This window comes from Symphalangus syndactylus, chromosome 1 (genome assembly GCF_028878055.3).
Source record: "Symphalangus syndactylus isolate Jambi chromosome 1, NHGRI_mSymSyn1-v2.1_pri, whole genome shotgun sequence".
NCBI classification, from domain to species: Eukaryota; Metazoa; Chordata; class Mammalia; order Primates; family Hylobatidae; genus Symphalangus; species Symphalangus syndactylus.
The window spans coordinates 138,838,768-138,856,926 of NC_072423.2; the positions used below are offsets into that span (position 1 = coordinate 138,838,768).

Consider the following 18,159-nt stretch of genomic DNA (forward strand, 5'->3'; position numbering starts at 1 on the left):
ACAGGTATGATTTAGCAGGAAATACTGTTTTAATTGCCGTTGGTCTTTCGTCTCTCCGCTCCAAGTCTCTCTTCATAGTGTTGCCAGCAGTGTCTTATGAAACTACAAATCTATCATTTTACTTACTGAAATTAATGCTTTGTCTTTGTCCACAGAATAAACTTTGAAAATTCAGTTTCTGCCTCTTAGGGCTCTTCTTTTCCCATCTTTCCTCAGTGATTCCTGTGTACACTCCATTTCTGGTATTGAAAGGTGAAGTTTGGGTTATTGATTGCAACTTCATGAATTCTAACAAGGTGCAGGATTTCTAGACCCACTTACTTAATGACATGCAACGCCCCCTTTGCCATATTCACAGGTTCTGGAGAGTAGAGTGTGGATATTCTTGTGTGCAGAGCTTGCACCATTCTGCCTACCCCAGCTACCCTAGGAGAAAGGAAGGCTGGGAAAGATAGTCTCTCAGTGGCCAACTGCATCCCAGTGACAACTCTACATTATTGTGGACAGCTATTATCACTGTCAGAATAAATATATGATTCTACACAGTTAAGCCTCCTTTGCTATTTTACTCCACAAGTTATAAACCAATGTTAAAATAATATTTCTTAATTTTAATTAAATATATATCTATTATAATGTTTTTAAGTTTAATGTTAAATTTTAATTTAGTAAAATGTCTAAGTATTCCTCATGAGAATTTTTTTCCCTTCTGGTTTCTTCACTAACTTCATTCTCCTTACAAAAAGAACGAAATGGAATATCTATGTAATATTTCAAAAGTACGTATATGTCTTTGTGTGTGTGTGTGTGTCTGTGTGTGTGTGTGTGTAGGGTGAGATGGAGAGAGAGAAAAAAGTCACCATAGGAAAGTTTTCATATTTTATAAGTTGATTTTTCTAAATTAATTATGGTCTTAAATAGGTTAAAGCACCCAAAGTGCTCCATTAGCTATCATGAGCTTGAGAAATAGATATGTATCACCAGTTAATTGAAAAACATATGGTGTTGATTAGTGTTTAGCAATCTTACTTTAATAGATTTCGGTTAAATAAATGACTGCAGTGTATTTCCACAGTAGAAGATGCCAGTTAAAAGTTGAAGGAACTGAACAAAGAAACAAAGAAATATTAGTGAAGAATGGCTACGAAATTTTTGAAGAATTTGTTCATGTCTTTTTATATGTGGGAAGATTTTAGATTGTGTGATCTCCTCATTTGTTCTAATCTAGGATGTCGTTAGGCCCTGACTCTAAAGACAGAGCCTGAGTTCAAAACCCAGCTCTGCCACTTACTGGCTGTGAATCTGTTTTCTCATCTGTACATTGGGGATAATTACAGTACCTACCTCACTGGCAGTGCTTTGAGGATTAAGTGAATTAGCATTTGTAGTTAGTAACATTATAGAAGTGTTTATAATCATTTATAAACAAACACTAAAAATACTGACATTTTCGTTAATGTCCTTCATAAAATGCCAGTTGATTACGAATAATCTCAAATACAGTATTTGCCAGTTACTCTAAATACTTCTTTTGAACAAGACGTATTTTATGAATACTGGGGTCTAACCTATCTCGTAAGAGCATGAAATTAAATAAGATGCTGGGATTTCAGTAGGAAATTATTCTCATGAGACCAAAAATATACCAAATTCTTGTGACCCCACTCATTGTATCAGACTTATAAGGAAAGTCAGATCAAAATCAGAAGGTTGCATGATGGTCATGAAATCAGGACAGGTAAAGTGAGATGAAACAATAATTTTATAACTTCAGGACATGGCAGCCTGCAATGTCTCTGATGACAGAGATGGTCATGCCACTAGCCAAGTTTTAACTAGAAGACTTGTCCCCACTGAAGAGTGCTTTAACAGACCCAGGTGACACTCCCTTCTCTGACTTGTTCATGTGTTTCCGTGGTTGACCATTTCTTTGAAGTCAGTATTTCTTCATATCTCTGGATGTGTTTATTCAAGTTACGTCAAATTACTTCTGAACTCGTGCTGGTCTGAGAGCATTCTTTCTCTCCAAGATGACTGTGCAGATTTTTTTTCTGACACATTTTGTATTGATTTCAAAGATTAGTTCTTCAGAGACCTTTCTTATTTTGAAGTTCCTAAAGAAAAACCTCACTTTCTAACTCCAGTTACATGAAGTAAACTTGCGTAATTAAGCAATCAGAATGCAAAACTAGTAGAATTTGGAAACATTATTTAAGAGAGTGTGAGTGTTTGTCCAGGAAAGTCCCAAGTTTTGCCTATTTACAATTTTAGTAAAATATTATTAAAAGTTGAACTAAAACAAGCCAACATGAGTTAAGTAGAGATCTATTCTTTCATGCCATCTTCTGCCACTGTCCTGTCATGCAATAAAGAAAGTTATCAGGTTAACACGTGGTTAAATCTACAGTACAGTCAGCAATAACATCCCTTTATCTGCACAGATTTCAGACAAAATAACATCTTTCTCCCCAGGGTGCTTTTCCAGGTGGGACAGAAATCTTTTATTTTTAAAAAAGAAAGTGGGCCGGGCATGGTGGCTCACGCCTGTAATCCCAGCACTTTGGAAGGCCAAGGTGGGTGGATCACGAGGTTAGGAGTTCAAGATCAGCCTGGCCCAGATGGTGAATCCCTGTCTCTACTAAAAATAAAAAATTAGGTGGGTGTGGTGGCAGGTGCCTGTAATCCCAGCTACTCAGTAGGCTGAGGTAGGAGAATTGCTTGAACCCAGGAGGCGGAGGTTGCAGTGAGCCAAGATCACGCCACTGCACTCCAGCCTGGACGACAGAGTGAGACTCCATCTCAAAAAGAAAGAAACAAAGTGAACATTGAATGGGTAGCTCATACTTAAATACATGAATTATTTGTTTTAGGAAAAAAACATTGTCACTGTCCATGGTTTTTGCACATAAAATTGTAGTTTAGCTTGCATTAAGCCTGCAATAAAAGTTGTTTTTACTCACGAGCGCCATTGAATTAGAAATGAGTATGACCCTGACAATATTATATCTAAACATTTGTCTATTATGCCATTTAATTTGGCTCAAATGCTCTCTTAGTATTTCGTTTCTGTCCCCAGTTATTATTGATCTATACATTTATTACTTGAAACTTACAATTTTAAAGTTTCTACAACCTTTTCAGTTTTTATCACTGGAATTTTGGATCGGGTAAAGTAGATTGCTCTCTCATTGGTAGATTATAGATATAATGAACTGAAGTTGATAGTAAATAACAATATCCAATGTACAGCAAGGTATCTCCCGATTACAGCATTTCTGGAAGAAAATTCATGTTTACTTAAAACATATTTTAACCTACCTAAAAACTCAGGATAAGGCAGGATTAAAAAAAAAAAAAAAGATAAAAAAATGGCCAAGTGACACCACTCCAAATTTTAAAAATGGGTATCTATGGGGCCGCAAATCTATAACATGTTAGCATGTGAAGGAACTTCATGGCAATGTAGTCCATTTGTCCTTTTTTGTTTTGTTTTGTTTGAGACATAGTTTCACTTTCGTCACCCAGGCTGGAGAGCAACCTCCTCCTCCCAGTTTAAGCGTTTCTCCTACCTCAGCCTCCTGAGTAGCTGGGATTATAGGCACCTGCCCCCATGCCTGGCTAATTTTTGTATTTGTAAGTAGAGACAGGGTTTCACCATGTTGGACAGGCTGGTCTTGAATTCCTGACCTCAGGTGATCCACCCACTTCAGCCTCCCTAAGTGCTGGGATTACAGGCATGAGCCACTGTACCTGGCCCCGTTTGTCTATCTTTGGATCTAGTACCATCGAGTCTTTTGCTTGTGTAGTTGAATTCTGAGAGCATCATCAAATGCAAAAGTTTTATAAATTAACACACACAGTGTTGAAGATTTGAGATCTGCCACAATTAGAGGAAAATTAAATGATAAAATATATGTTGAAATGATTTATATCCCTTGAAGTCAAAGCAAACAAAAATTTTTAAGATATACTTTAAAGACAAAACACCATGTTGCCCTGAGGTCAATAATGGTTCCATGAACATGAGTGTGAAATAGCACTTTTCCAAGTGGGCCAGGATTTATTGCATTGGAAGGGAATAGAGATCATTTGTTCAACTCCTTACAAATGGGAAAACAGAGTCAGAGGGGTGAAGGGTTTGCTGGAGGCCACACAACTTGAACATGTTACAATCAGCACATTTTGATAATCCTTGCTTTTTGTACCACTACTGTAAGTAAATTAATGATCAGAGCTCCTAAAAGTGATCTTTGAATTCACCAGAGAATTGGAGTTGATATTTAGTTTAAAATTCACATACTGACAAAGTGAAACTCATGGTTTTGTACCCTACATTTCTTAAATCTTAACCTGAATAAAAAATGGAACTTTATTTTTTTAATTAACAGTTCTTTCACAGTATAAAAGTAAAATATAAACAATGCAAAAACAATTTGTTAAAAACTAAATTTAAAAAAACTAAAGCTACAGGAAGGGTGAAAAAATAACTAATAGTTCTAAGACCTCCATTTTGCCAAGTTCCATTTTAATTAGGAGGCAACATTGAAAAGGGTAATTATAGTTTAATAATCTACTAAACCCGTTTTTAAATGAAAATATATAAATGACACAATAGAAATATACTTTTGTAAGTAACTTTCATAAAGAATCCTTGGTTTTAAAACTTCTCATTCTCGGGAGGCCGAGGCGGGTAAATCACGAGGTCAGGAGTTTGAGACCAGCCTGGCCAATATGGTGAAACACTGTCTCTACTAAAAATACAAAAATTAGCTGGGCATGGTGGCGTGTGCCTGTAGTCCCACCTACTCGGGAGGCTGAGGCAGGAGAATCGCTTGAACCTGGGAGGCAGAGGTTGTAGTGAGCCGAGATTGCGTCACTGCACACTGCACTCCAGCCTGGGTGAGAGTGAGACTCCATCTCAAATTAGAAGAAAAAAAAATTTTCATAGATGACTATGAAAAATGAAACGGAAAAATGTCCAAGGAACTTCCTCTCTTAATAATACCATATGTAATCTTAACTATTCATGCTATAGTTTTAACTCATTATTTTTCTTTCATTAATAGAAGTGGACAGAAGCTAAAAACCACCTTCAATTAATAATATTCCTTTATTTGCTTTAAGATTTGTCTTAAGTTTCTTCCTTGCCTTCTTTTCAGGTCTAAGAAACCCAGTTTTTTACAATTTAAATTTAATACTTAATCTTTCACATTTTTTCTTAGATCTTTATTTATATCCATATCCATCATTTCTCTATTTGGAGCTTAAATCTAAATATAATGTATTTGAGAAATATAACAAAATATTTACTAAAGTCTCCTACATAGGAAAACAATCTCTATTGTATATGTATAATTATTTTTTATCCTAAATTTACTACACTGCAATGCGTTTTTATTTATAATAACTGCTTTAAGTAATTTTTGATTTGGATTCTTTTAACAGTCTAGACTTAGTTCTACAAACTTATTAAACAATCTTTCAAGCTTATTTGGATAATAGAAAAAAATGTTAAATGGTACCATGGTGAAAAATGAATACTACCTAGTTTATCTTTTTAATGGGTTTCTACTCACTCTAAGTCAAATTCGATAGTGATACTATCTATCTACTATGTATCTAGTTTAGCAAATAAATTTCGTCTTATATGGTAAATCTGAATCATTTGTGGATCCCTGCAATGTGTCGTGTGAAACCAAATCCAGCCTCTGAAGAAAAGATTGTCATAATTGATTAGTTATGTTTGTCATGGATGTGCATCAGGTGATCAAGTTCTTCATATGGGAAAGAGTTAACTTATTTCTTTTAACTTTTACTCAAGTATGTTTGGGATTAGGGATACAGCTGGGATATTTAATTCATTTAACAAAAAAACATGGTTTTGGTTAGGTGGCAATTTGTTTTAAGACATTTTCTGGACAAATATTTTTCCTTGGAAATTTGGATTACTTTCTAATTATAATATTAATTATTGCAAGAGAGTTACTTGGTATAGTAGTTATGTATTTATGCATAATAATATTACAGAAGTTTTATGTCTTAAGACAACACACATTTATTAGCTCACAATTTCTGAGGAGCAATAGTCCACACATTGCCTAACCAGGACTTCTTCCAGGCTACCATAAAGATATAGGCAGGGATGTGTTTTCATCTATAGTTCAACTGGGGAAGGAACCACTTCCTACTCATATGTTTGTTTGCAGCGTTCAGCTGCTTATTATGGTCTCATTTTTTCACTGGTTTTTGGCCAGAGACTACACTAAGATCCTTGCCACATGATCCTCTTCACAGGGAAACTCATAATAAGATCACATTTTTTTCAGATTGTGGAAGTGAAATGTAAGACAACATGAAAAAGCTTTGGCAGCTTGCTTCTTCAAAGCTAGTGAGGGAGAGTCTATGGGCATTACTATCTTTTTGTAACATAATCCCACTCATGATATATATCCCATCACCTTTACCATATTCTATTGGTAGAAGCAAGTTACAGGTTGTACCTTCCAGGAGAGTGGACTATGGAAAGGTCTGATTACCTCAAGGTGGAAATTAGAGGGACCATCCTAGAGTATATCTGCCACAGTTAGGGTGCATAAATTTTCAGGGAAATTTATCTGGGTATAAGAAAATATTCTCATATAGCCTGAAGATATTCTGAATCATCATTTGTACCTGCTCTTCTCCTTTAATAGTGAAAGGGAGAAAACTGTAAAAGGAAACATTGATCTAAGAGTAATTATGACATTTATAAGAATTGTTATGGAACAATTGGATGCAGATAATATGAGAAAGTCTATATTACAAAAAGACTAGCCATGGAGAGCAGTTGAAATCACCAAAGTATTAAAATATATTTTAAGAAGACAGAATTAATGAGAAAAGAAAGAAAACCTGAGACTTTAAGCATTATAAATGAGAGAGGGAGAAAGCAAAGCTGTCTCTTAAAAAAAAAAAAAAAAAAGAATAAAAGCATATAGCTACTGGATTTACAAGCCAAAATCTTCATCACAATTCTCCTCTTAGCATTACTGACTGATAAAAGTCATAGTCAGTATGATCTTGGCTGTGGGTTTGTCATAGATAGCTCTTATTATTTTGAGATACGTCCCATCAATACCTAATTTATTGAGAGTTTTTAGCATGAAGCGTTGTAGAATTTTGTCAAAGGCCTTTTCTGCATCTATTGAGATAATCATGTGGTTTTTGTCTTTGGTTCTGTTTATATGGTGGATTATGTTTATTGATTTGTGTATGTTGAACCAGCCTTGCATCCCAGGGATGAAGCCCACTTGATCATGGTGGATAAGCTTTTTGATGTTCTGCTGGAATCAGTTTGCCAATATTTTAGTGAGGATTTTTGCATCGATGTTCATCAGGAATATAGGTCTAAAATTCTCTTTTTTGGTTGTGTCTCTGCCAGGCTTTGGTATCAGGATGATGCTGGCCTCATCAAATGAGTTAGGGAGGATTCCCTCTTTTTCTATTGATTGGAATAGTTTCAGAAGGAATGGACCCAGCTCCTCTTTGTACCTCTGGTAGAATTCGGTTGTGAATCCGTCTTGTCCTGGACTTTTTTTGGTTGGTAAGCTATTAATGATTGCCTTAATTTCATAGCCTGTTATTGGTCTATTCAGAGATTCAACTTCTTCCTGGTTTAGTCTTGGGAGAGTGTATGTGTCGAGGAATTTATCCATTTCTTCCAGATTTTCTAGTTTATTTGCGTAGAGGTGTTTATAATATTCTCTGATGGTAGTTTGTATTTCTGTGGGATTGGTGGCAATATCCCCTTTATCATTTTTTATTGCATCTATTTGATTCTTCTCTCTTTTCTTCTTTATTAGTCTTGCTAGTGGTCTATCAATTTTGTTGATCTTTTCAAAAAACCAGCTCCTGGATTCATTGATTTTTTGAAGGGTTTTTTGTGTCTCTATTTCCTTCACTTCTGCTCTGATTTTAGTTATTTCTAGCCTTCTGCTAGCTTTTGAATGTGTTTGCTCTTGCTTCTCTAGTTCTTTTAACTGTGATGTTAGAGTGTCAATTTTAGATCTTTCCTGCTTTCTCTTGTGGGCATTTAGTGCTATAAGTTTCCCTGTACACACTACTTTAAATGTGTCCCAGAGATTCTGGTATGTGGTGTCTTTGTTCTCGTTGGTTTCAAAGAACAACTTTATTTCTGCCTTCATTGAATGGGCAAAAACTGGAACCATTCCATTTCAAAATTGGCAGAAGACAGGGATGCCCTTTCTCACCACTCCTATTCAACATAGTGTTGGAAGTTCTGGCCAGGGCAATCAGGCAGGAGAAGGAAATAAAGGGTATTCAGTTAGGAAAAGAAGAAGTCAAATTGTCCCTGTTTGCAGATGACATGATTGTATATCTAGAAAACCCCATCTTCTCAGCCCAAAATCTCATTTAGCTGATAAACAACTTCAGCAAAGTCTCAGGATACAAAATCAACGTGCAAAAATCTCAAGCATTCTTATACACCAATAACAGACAAACAAGGGAGCCAAATCATGAGTGAACTCCCATTCACAATTGCTTCAAAGGCAATAAAATACCCAGGAATCCAACTTACAAGGGACGTGAAGGACCTCTTCAGGGAGAACTACAGACCACTGCTCAATTAAATAAAAGAGAATACAAACAAATGGAAGAACATTCCATGCTCATGGGCAGGAAGAATCAATATCGTGAAAATGGCCCTACTGCCCAAGGTAATTTATAGATTCAATGCCGTCCCCATCAAGCTACCAATGACTTTCTCCACAGAATTGGAAAAAACTACTTTAAAGTTCATATGGAACCAAAAAAGAGCCTGCATTGCCAAGTCAATCCTAAGCCAAAAGAACAAAGCTGGAGGCATCATGCTACCTGACTTCAAACTATACTACAACGCTACAGTAACCAAAACAGCATGATACTGGTACCAAAACAGAGATATAGACCAATGGAACAGAACAGAGCCCTCAGAAATAACACCATACATCTACAACCATTGGATCTTTGACAAACCTGACAAAAACAAGAAATGGGGAAAGGATTCCCTATTTAATAAATGGTGCTGGGAAAACTGGCTAGCCATATGGAGAAAGCTGAAACTGGATCCCTTCCTTACACCTTATACAAAAATTAATTCAAGATGGATTAAAGACTTACATGTTAGACCTAAAACCATAAAAACCCTAGAAGAAAACCTAGGCAATACCATTCAGGACATAGGCGTGGGAAGGACTTCATGTCTAAAACACAAAAAGCAATGGCAACAAAAGCCAAAATTGACAAATGGGATCTAATTAAACTAAAGAGCTTCTGCACAGCAAAAGAAACTACCATCAGAGTGAACAGGCAACCTACAAAATGGGAGAAAATTTTTGCAATCTACTCATCTGACAAAGGGCTAATATCCAGAATCTACAAAGAACTCAAAGAAATTTACAAGAAAAAAACAACCCAATCAAAAAGTGGGCAAAGGATTTGAACAGACACTTCTCAAAAGAAGATATTTATGCAGCCAAAAGACACATGAAAAAATGCTCACCATCACTGGCCATCAGAGAAATGCAAATCAAAACCACAATGAGATACCATCCCACACCAGTTAAAATGGCGATCATTAAAAACTCAGAAAACGATAGGGGCTGGAGAGGATGTGGAGAAACAGGAACAATTTTACACTGTTGGCGGGACTGTAAACTAGTTCAACCATTGTGGAAGTCAGTGTGGCGATTCCTCAGAGATCTAGAAGTAGAAATACCATTTGACGCAGCCATCGCATTACTGGATATATACCCAAAGGATTATAAACCATGCTGCTGTAAAGACACGTGCACACATATGTTTATCGTGGCACTATTCACAATAGCAAAGACCTGGAACCAACCCAAATGTCCAACAACAATAGACTGGATTAAGAAAATGTGGCACATATACACCATGGAATACTATGCAGCCATAGAAAAGGATGAGTTCATGTCCTTTGTAGAGACACGGATGAAGCTGGAAACCATCATTCTCAGCAAACTATCACTAGGACAAAAAACCAAACACCAGGTGTTCTCACTCATAGGTGGGAATTGAACAATGAGAACACATGGACACAGGAAGGGGAACATCACACTCTGAGGCCTGTTGTGGGGTCGGGGGAGGGGGAAGGGACAGCATTAGGAGTTATACCTAATGTTAAATGAGGAGTTAATGGGTGCAGCACACCAACATGGCACATGTATAGGTATGTAACAAACCTGCACGTTGTGCATTTGTACCCTGAAACTTAAAGTATAATAATAAAAAAAAGTCATAGTCAGTCTAGCCTACATTATCTCGCTCTTCTCAAACTCCACAGAGAACTAGGGTATTGTGTGATGTGATGTACAAATATCCTAAGTGGCTAAACGAGTGCTAGACACAGGGCAGGTACTTAAAATATATTTGTCATATGACTTTTCGATAACTTGTAGGGTGCCTACCTTTTTTTCTTGGCATAACTTTTCACCAGATATACGTAGAAACAATCATTATCTAATTCAGGTCTTCAGAAATTTTTCTGGGGAAAACCGTTCTTAAGTTTTATGTAAGCTGTTTTAGATCCAAAGTAGGGTAGAACTAGCTGAAAGCACAAAGATATTTGGTGCATTTTCAAGAAAATAGGGTTGATGCTTAAAGTAGTTTTAAAAAAATCTGGTCTGAGAACTCAAGAGCAGGACTCACAGTGCAGCCTCGGCATCCCTGGTGTGATGGCAGACACGCTGTGTGGCATAACTCCAGGGGGATCATGTTTTGCCAAGGAGGCCCTGATGGCATGACTGATTCAAGAAGAGATTCCTGAAATAGGAACAATAGGTCAGAATACAGGAAAAGATTTTCATAGTGTTGGTTAAAAAAAGTTATGATAGTAATATAATTTTTCATTGGACTTTGCACCTTTGAGGAATACATCCATGACATTGAAATTTAAGACCTATCTGATCTATTATTTATATAGTAGTAGATTCTACTTGAGTAATTTACCTTTTGTAACAAAATGTTTTTGTTTTTATTTTCGAGGTTAAACTATGGGCTCCCATTTGGCCTCAAAAATATTTTAGTGCTTTCATGGTGAGTCATTTGAAGATTAAGGTAAAATTTCTTTTTGAAACTGAGGACTCAAAGTAGAAATTCTGATTTGAAGCTTACAATTCTAAAAAGTCTACTGCTTAAAAGAGAGAAAGGAATGCATTTAAAAGTTTCATTCTGTATCTCATTCTACCACTCTGGGCTTAATTTTTGTAGATGAATCTGCAAATATTCAGTTAAGACTTCCATCACCTTGTAAAAGCCATAATTGTATTGAGACCAACAAATTTAGTGTGATGCTGGGATGTGATAAAAACTGTACTTGAAATGCAATCCATTAACCTTGATTTGCCTTATGTCGTCTTCTATAATGTAATTTCCTATCATAAAAGTAAGATGTTCCTAATTAAAATGTTCTCATTTTTGAAGTTCCTAAGTGATATTTAAGTCAGGAGACTATGTAAAACAATTAATGCTTTTTAATAAAGAACTTATTATAACCTGCCACAAACAATTTAGATTATCTTCTATTCTGTGACTTTCGCCGGTTTATCTTTAGTATCTGAGTTGTGTGGCTAAATATTGGTGAGTTCGTTAGCTGTGCTATACACAAACACACACACCACTGAAGCCGAATGTTGTGTTAGAATATGTGTATGTTAGATATTTACAGAATTACAGTAATGCTATTTTTATGTCTTGGGAATTTCCAGATGCTGTAGTTTTAATTTTAAATTCACACTGCACTCTAGTGGGGAATTAGATCAAAGCAAAATTATTTTTATAATGGTACTTTATAGCGCTATGAACTAGTTACAGTTTTAATGGTGAAATATAAAAGATATGGTGACTCACTATAATTTTCTCCAATTCTAAATGCTATAAATATTTTATATATTATATGTAGTATGTATTTAATATTTTACCGTAACAGTAAAATAAATTTTTCTACATTAGTCTTGAAAATAGAGGAAGATTCACTATTGAAGTAGTTTATTTGATTTATATATATGTATCCAAATATGCTGCATAAAATAGATATACATTATATATACATATGTATAATTTATGCACACATATACAATATGTAGATGCATATACAGATGTAAGCAATACTCTCTAAATCCTAATACAAGGAAGTGCTGAATAAAAGTTACTACCTATTTTTTTCATAGAAAAAAGACCAAATTTCTTTCACAAGTTTTATGAATAAAAATGAGATTTAAAAATATTTGCTTATAATAGTTCATTACTAGTCTTAATTTTATGAAGCAATTTAACTTAAATCCTGCACAGGCAACTTTGACAGCAATGTGTGGCTAGAGCCACCTTTCACATCACCTAATAGCTTTTTTTTTTTTCATTTTTTCTAAGTTATTTCAAATTAATTTTAGTGCTTTTAAAATCCACTTATGATAATTGTCTCTGGAAATTTTATTCCAAGTAAGCAGTATCTAATCCCATGACATTAGTACAGTATTTTTCCCTTTTTACTCTGTATATGCTTATTCATGATTTCCACAACCTTTTACCATTTTTAAAGGTGATTTTAAATGCTTTCTGCAAAATGACATATTACAGTAGCAGTTGTAGCATCCTATTCTTACAAATAATAAATCTTTGTTATATTTTTCCCTTCATTTTATGAGCTGCTCAAGAAAATTGTATAAGAATTATAGCCGAGCAGCGTGGCTCACGCCTGTAATCCCAGCGCTTTGGGAGGCCGAGGCGGGCGGATTACAAGGTCAGGAGATCGAGAACATCCTGGGTAACACAGTGAAACCCCGCCTCTACTAAAAATACAAAAAATTAGTTGGGCGTGGTGGCGGGCGCCCAGCTACTTGGGAGGCTGAGGCAGGAGTATGGCGTGAGCCCGGGAGGCGGAGCTTGCAGTGAGCAGAGATTGCGCCACTGCACTCCAGAGACTGCGCCTCAAAAACGAAAACAAGAATTACAAACTCCATTAGGATTTGTGTATATCATACAAATTACAACTCCCCTTCTGTGAAATGGACTAGATTGATATCTTCCCATACAGTACTTTTTTTCCATAATAAAGCAATTTTAAGAACTCTTTATAAGAGACTTTATAAGGAATTCGATATTGGTGGATTCCTCTTTTCAGAAGAGTAAGTTTTTTTGAGCAAAACTTTTGTAAAATTTGGGGAATATTTAGACATTAAATTTTATTTTTTCAATGAAATTATTTTGAAAGAAATGGCCAAAATCTGTCACCTGTTGTGCTCTGTATAAATATCATTAAAACTTAAGAATATAAAGCTGCTTGCCCAATAAACTTGTAATTTTGACTTTTTAATGAAATAGCCAACTGTCATCTACCCTGACTAGTTGTATTTCAGTGTTATTGCCATGAAGTATGTCTAGATTAGATTTTTATTTCATTTTCTGTTGAACCAAAAATAATTTCTGGAGATATTATCACATCAAGATTTCTTTTTTTTTGTTTTATGATTATACTTTAGGTTTTAGGGTACATGTGCACAATGTGCAGGTTTGTTACGTATGTATCCATGTGCCGTGTTGGTTTGCTGCATCCTTTAACTCGTCATTTAGCATTAGGTGTATCTCCTAATGCTGTCCCTCCCCCCTTCCCCCAACCCACAACAGTCCCCAGAGTGTGATGTTCCCCTTCCTGTGTCCACATGTTCTCATTGTTCAGTTCCCACCTATGAGTGAGAACATGCGGTGTTTGGTTTTTTGTCCTTGCGATATTTTACTGAGAATGATGTTTTCCAGTTTCATCCATGTCCCTACAAAGGATATGAACTCATCGTTTTTTATGGCTGCATAGTATTCCATGGCGATTCCTCAGGGATCTAGAGCTAGAAATACCATTTGCCCAGCCATCCCATTACTGGGTATATACCCAAAGGACTATAAATCATGCTGCTATAAAGACACATGCACACGTATGTTTATTGAGGCACTATTCACAATAGCAAAGAGTTGGAACCAACCCAAATGTCCAACAACGATAGACTGGATTAAGAAAATGTGGCACATACACATCAAGATTTCTAAAGGAAATTTTAGTGTTTAGTCTTGGTCTCTACCGCTATTTATATGAGAGTGTCTGTGCTAAATGTCTTCTAGATATATTATACAGTGGGAGAAGTCATTGTAAAACAAGAATATTTTGGTTTATTTATACCATTTACACGTGTATGACTTTGTAAGTCATTTGTAAAACTACTTACAATGTGGTTTATTGTGCACTAAACTGTCTGTTAGTGGGTGTCATCTACAGATGTTTCATCGTCAATTCAGATTATCTTAGAAACTTGAGATTCTTGGATATTTTAGAGCCTTGCCAATTTGACAAGGCAACAGATGCAAGAACAATGAGTAAAGCTAATCATGGACAAAACGATGTAACCTGGCTTGATAACGTTAAGATAAAACACTGACATTATTTGCAGGGAAAGTTTTCTACTCATTAAAATTGGTTTTGGTTGTCAACTAACATACACTATTTTACATACTTTAATTTTATATTAATGATTGTGGGAGTTGCAATAGGGTTAAAACACAAAAGGAAATATGAAGTTTATAAATTGTTAATTTTGTGGTGGTTGGCTTGGATAGCTCTCTGTGTGTGTGTGTGTGTGTGTGTATGTGTAAATGGCTTATAATCTTAATTGAAACTGATAATAGGAGTAAGTTGAGGTGTATTAGATTTTTTGTTAGTGGGTTGGTAGCCCAGTTATTTAGAAGGAAAATTTGAATTAGATAAAATGACTTAGAACTGTATTCCATATTGGATTTTCAACCCTCAACCCTTTCTTTTCTGAATTGAATTTAACTACCTAGTCACAGGCAGGAGAATTCTGAGCTTTTCACAGAGGGCGGGGGAGCCTTTCCATTGTAAGTTTGCATATGGCAAGCAAGAAGATAGGAGAAGGTCATTTCAGGCAAATTTGTGATAAAGAGCCAGCCATGGGTGGACCACACATGAAGCAGTGAATGTTTCCCTCATTCTTCACATCACATAATTTATTTCTACCATGGGATTAATGAGCAAGGGATAAAGAGAATAGAAGTTTCTTTCTCAGTTCTTTCTCAGAGCACAGAAGTTCTCAAGAGGTTCCTGTTTCATTGTCAAGGAGAGAAAATGGTCTGTGCTCTATTTTCCAAATTTAAAAAAATATTAAATAAAACCTTTACTGTCTAATTGTCTTAGAATTGCAGAAGTGTTGACAAATTGGTAGAGTTCCCATAGACCTCCCATCCAGTTTTCTCTGTTGTTGATATCTTTTGTAAGTACAGTACATTTATTACAACTAACGAACTAATAATACATTATTATTAATGATACTCTATGTTTTATTTGGATTTCATTAATTTTTCCTCCGATGTCCATGTTTTATTTCAAGGCCCCACCCAGGATACCACATTTCATTTAGTTTTCGTATTTCTTTAGTCTCCACTGGGCTGTAACAATTTCTCAGACTTCCCTTAGTTTTGATGACCTTGACAGTTTTGCATATTGGTCAGGTATTTTGTATACTGTTCCTTAGTTTGTGTTTGTCTATTATTTCTGCGAGGAGGATCATAGAGGTGAAATACCATTGTTGGCACGTCATATTAAGGATTTTTGCTATCAGTGTGACCTATCACTGTTGATGTGAAACTTGATGTGGCTGAAGTATTATTGGTCAGGTTTTTTCACTATAAAGCTCCTTTTCTCCTCTTTCTGTACCACGCTATTTAGATGCAAGTCACTAAGCATAACCTGTACTTAAAGACGAAGAGTGTTGTGCCCTATCCCGCTTTGAATGGAGGATGTCTATTTAAGTTATTTGGACTACTTCCAAATGAGAGTTTGGTATCTATCTCCTCCGTTTATATTTGCATCAGTATGTACTCATTGAAATTTATTTTATACTTTAGGTTTTAATGCAATAATATGTTACTTAGATTATTGGTGAAGTTGCTCCAGCTTTGGTTCTTGGGCGTTTTTTCAGTTGGCTTCTGTGTCTACGACTTTTGATTCTTAATTAGGTTACACGAATTTTGGGATCCAGCAGGGACCCACGCCAGGGGTGGCATGGGTTAGAGAAGATGAGCACTTCTCAGGGCAGTCTTGATACCAACAGCTGGTCCTTTGGCAAAGGTGGTGACATTTCAGCTTGTGTCAAAACAATGCACTAAATAAATCAACTGTAAGAACCACATTGCATCCCAGAAAAATATTGTTTCTACTTTTATTTTTTCTCAAATTACCTCACATACATTGTTTAATATAGCTTACTAAAAATGAGTCATCTTATGTGTGCTACATTTTAATTATTCCTATGAGTCTGCAAGAGTAAATCAGTATCCACATCTAGAAAATTAAAACACACTCACACAAACAAACACCTCATTCGTTTGATAATTACTCCCAGGATAATTCCAGTTCTTGAACCTGTTAAATAGTGCTGTCTATACCTACATTACTGTATGAAGCCAAACATCTTTCCAGTGTCTTAATGGTTCTGAGGGATGAAGGTTAGGAGGGGAAAAAAGTGGACAAATTGATAAATTATTTTGGGTTCCAAGACAGTCACCTAACGTTTATGTATGACTGCTGAACTTTTTCTCAGTGGAACTCAAATGTGTCAAATTTCCATTTAAAAATTTAAACCTGTCATTTTTACCTTATTGGGAAGGAAAATCGCTTAAGAATATTGCCTCCTACTTCACGAGAGTGCCATTTGAGCCATTGCAGTTTTCCTACAAAACCTATTTTTTTTTTTTTGAGACGGAGTCTTGCTGTGTTGCCCAGGCTGGAGTGCAGTGGTGCGATCTCAGCTCACTGCAAGCTCCGCCTCCCGGGTTCACGCCATTCTCCTGCCTCAGCCCCCCAAGTAGCTGGGACTACACGCGCCGGCCACCACTCCCGGCTGATTTATTGTGTCTTTTTAGTAGAGACGGGATTTCACTGTGTTAGCCAGGATGGTCTCGATCTCCTGACCTCATGATCTACCCGCCTCGGCCTCCCAGAGTGCTGGGATTACAGGCGTGAGCCACCGTGCCCGGCCATCTGTAAATGTTGTATGATGTCCTACCCCAGCCACAATAATTTGAGGTTCTCTTTTTTCCTTAGTGTCAATACCACATAGTTTCTATTTCCTTTTAATGTTGTCATTTTTGCACCTTAGTACAAAATTAATTGTTGACATTGTCTGATAATATAGTCTTTATTTTCTCAGGTGAGCAGGGGATTCCTCATGTGTAAGCAAATAAATCTCAGAGGCTTAAAGGAAATTCTCCAATATTTTCCCCTGCTAAATTGTTAGCACATGTTCTTATTTTGTGGGTCGAGATGGAAATGTGAATCAAATAAGAAAATATTTTCTTCCAAATATATGCATACATTTAGCAAAAATGATGTGTTACAAGGGCACACCTACTGTGACTATCTCTGTATCATTGCCTAGTTCTGGCAAACCTAAGCTGTTCACGCTGGAGGAAATAAGTTCTTTGGCTTATTTCTTTGAAATATATTGATTTATTTTTCATAATAAATGGTCATCATGTGAAATTTTTTAAATACAGAAATGCTAAAGGAAAACAAGCCAGCTCTAGTCTTGCCACTCAGAATGAAATAATTCTAATATTTTTTCTAAGTCAAATTTGTGTTTCATATGGTTGTAAACATACTATATGTAAATTTACATCTTATTTTTGGTTTTTACTATATTTAAAATATTTTCCCATATTATAAAACTTTCTGATTTGCTTTTAATGGCTATGCATATTGCAGTGATTTTAGCACACCATCATTTACTTAATCATTTTATTACTTAACAATATTTGAGATAAAAGATGTAAAAGTATAAATCAACTCTAGACAAAAGAAGTTTTGAAATGTTCTGATTATAACCTGGATAGATACTTACATTTTTTTATTTATATAAAATTTAAAAAGCTGATTTGCTTACATATTTTCCTTTCATTAAAATTAATCGTTTTACAAAGTCAATAAATTTTCGTTTAAAATGACCATTTAAATTGCATAAATTATTTTAACAAGGTTATCTGAGTAAGAGAGATAGAGTTTCCTTTTTAAAAGGAAGTTAATATATTTTAAATGAATTA

The 18,159-nt window shown here is 35.6% G+C and overlaps 1 protein-coding gene across 1 annotated transcript in view; it reads left to right on the plus strand.

Moving 5' to 3' along the window:
* Positions 1–235: 235 nt before the first annotated feature.
* Positions 236–18,159, plus strand: part of ZNF385D (zinc finger protein 385D) — a 776,796-nt gene continuing 758,872 nt past the window's right edge. Inside the window, exon 1 of the mRNA XM_055286037.2 lies at positions 236–252. The gene's annotated coding sequence lies outside the window, so the exon portion shown is untranslated. The remainder of the gene's footprint in view (positions 253–18,159) is intronic.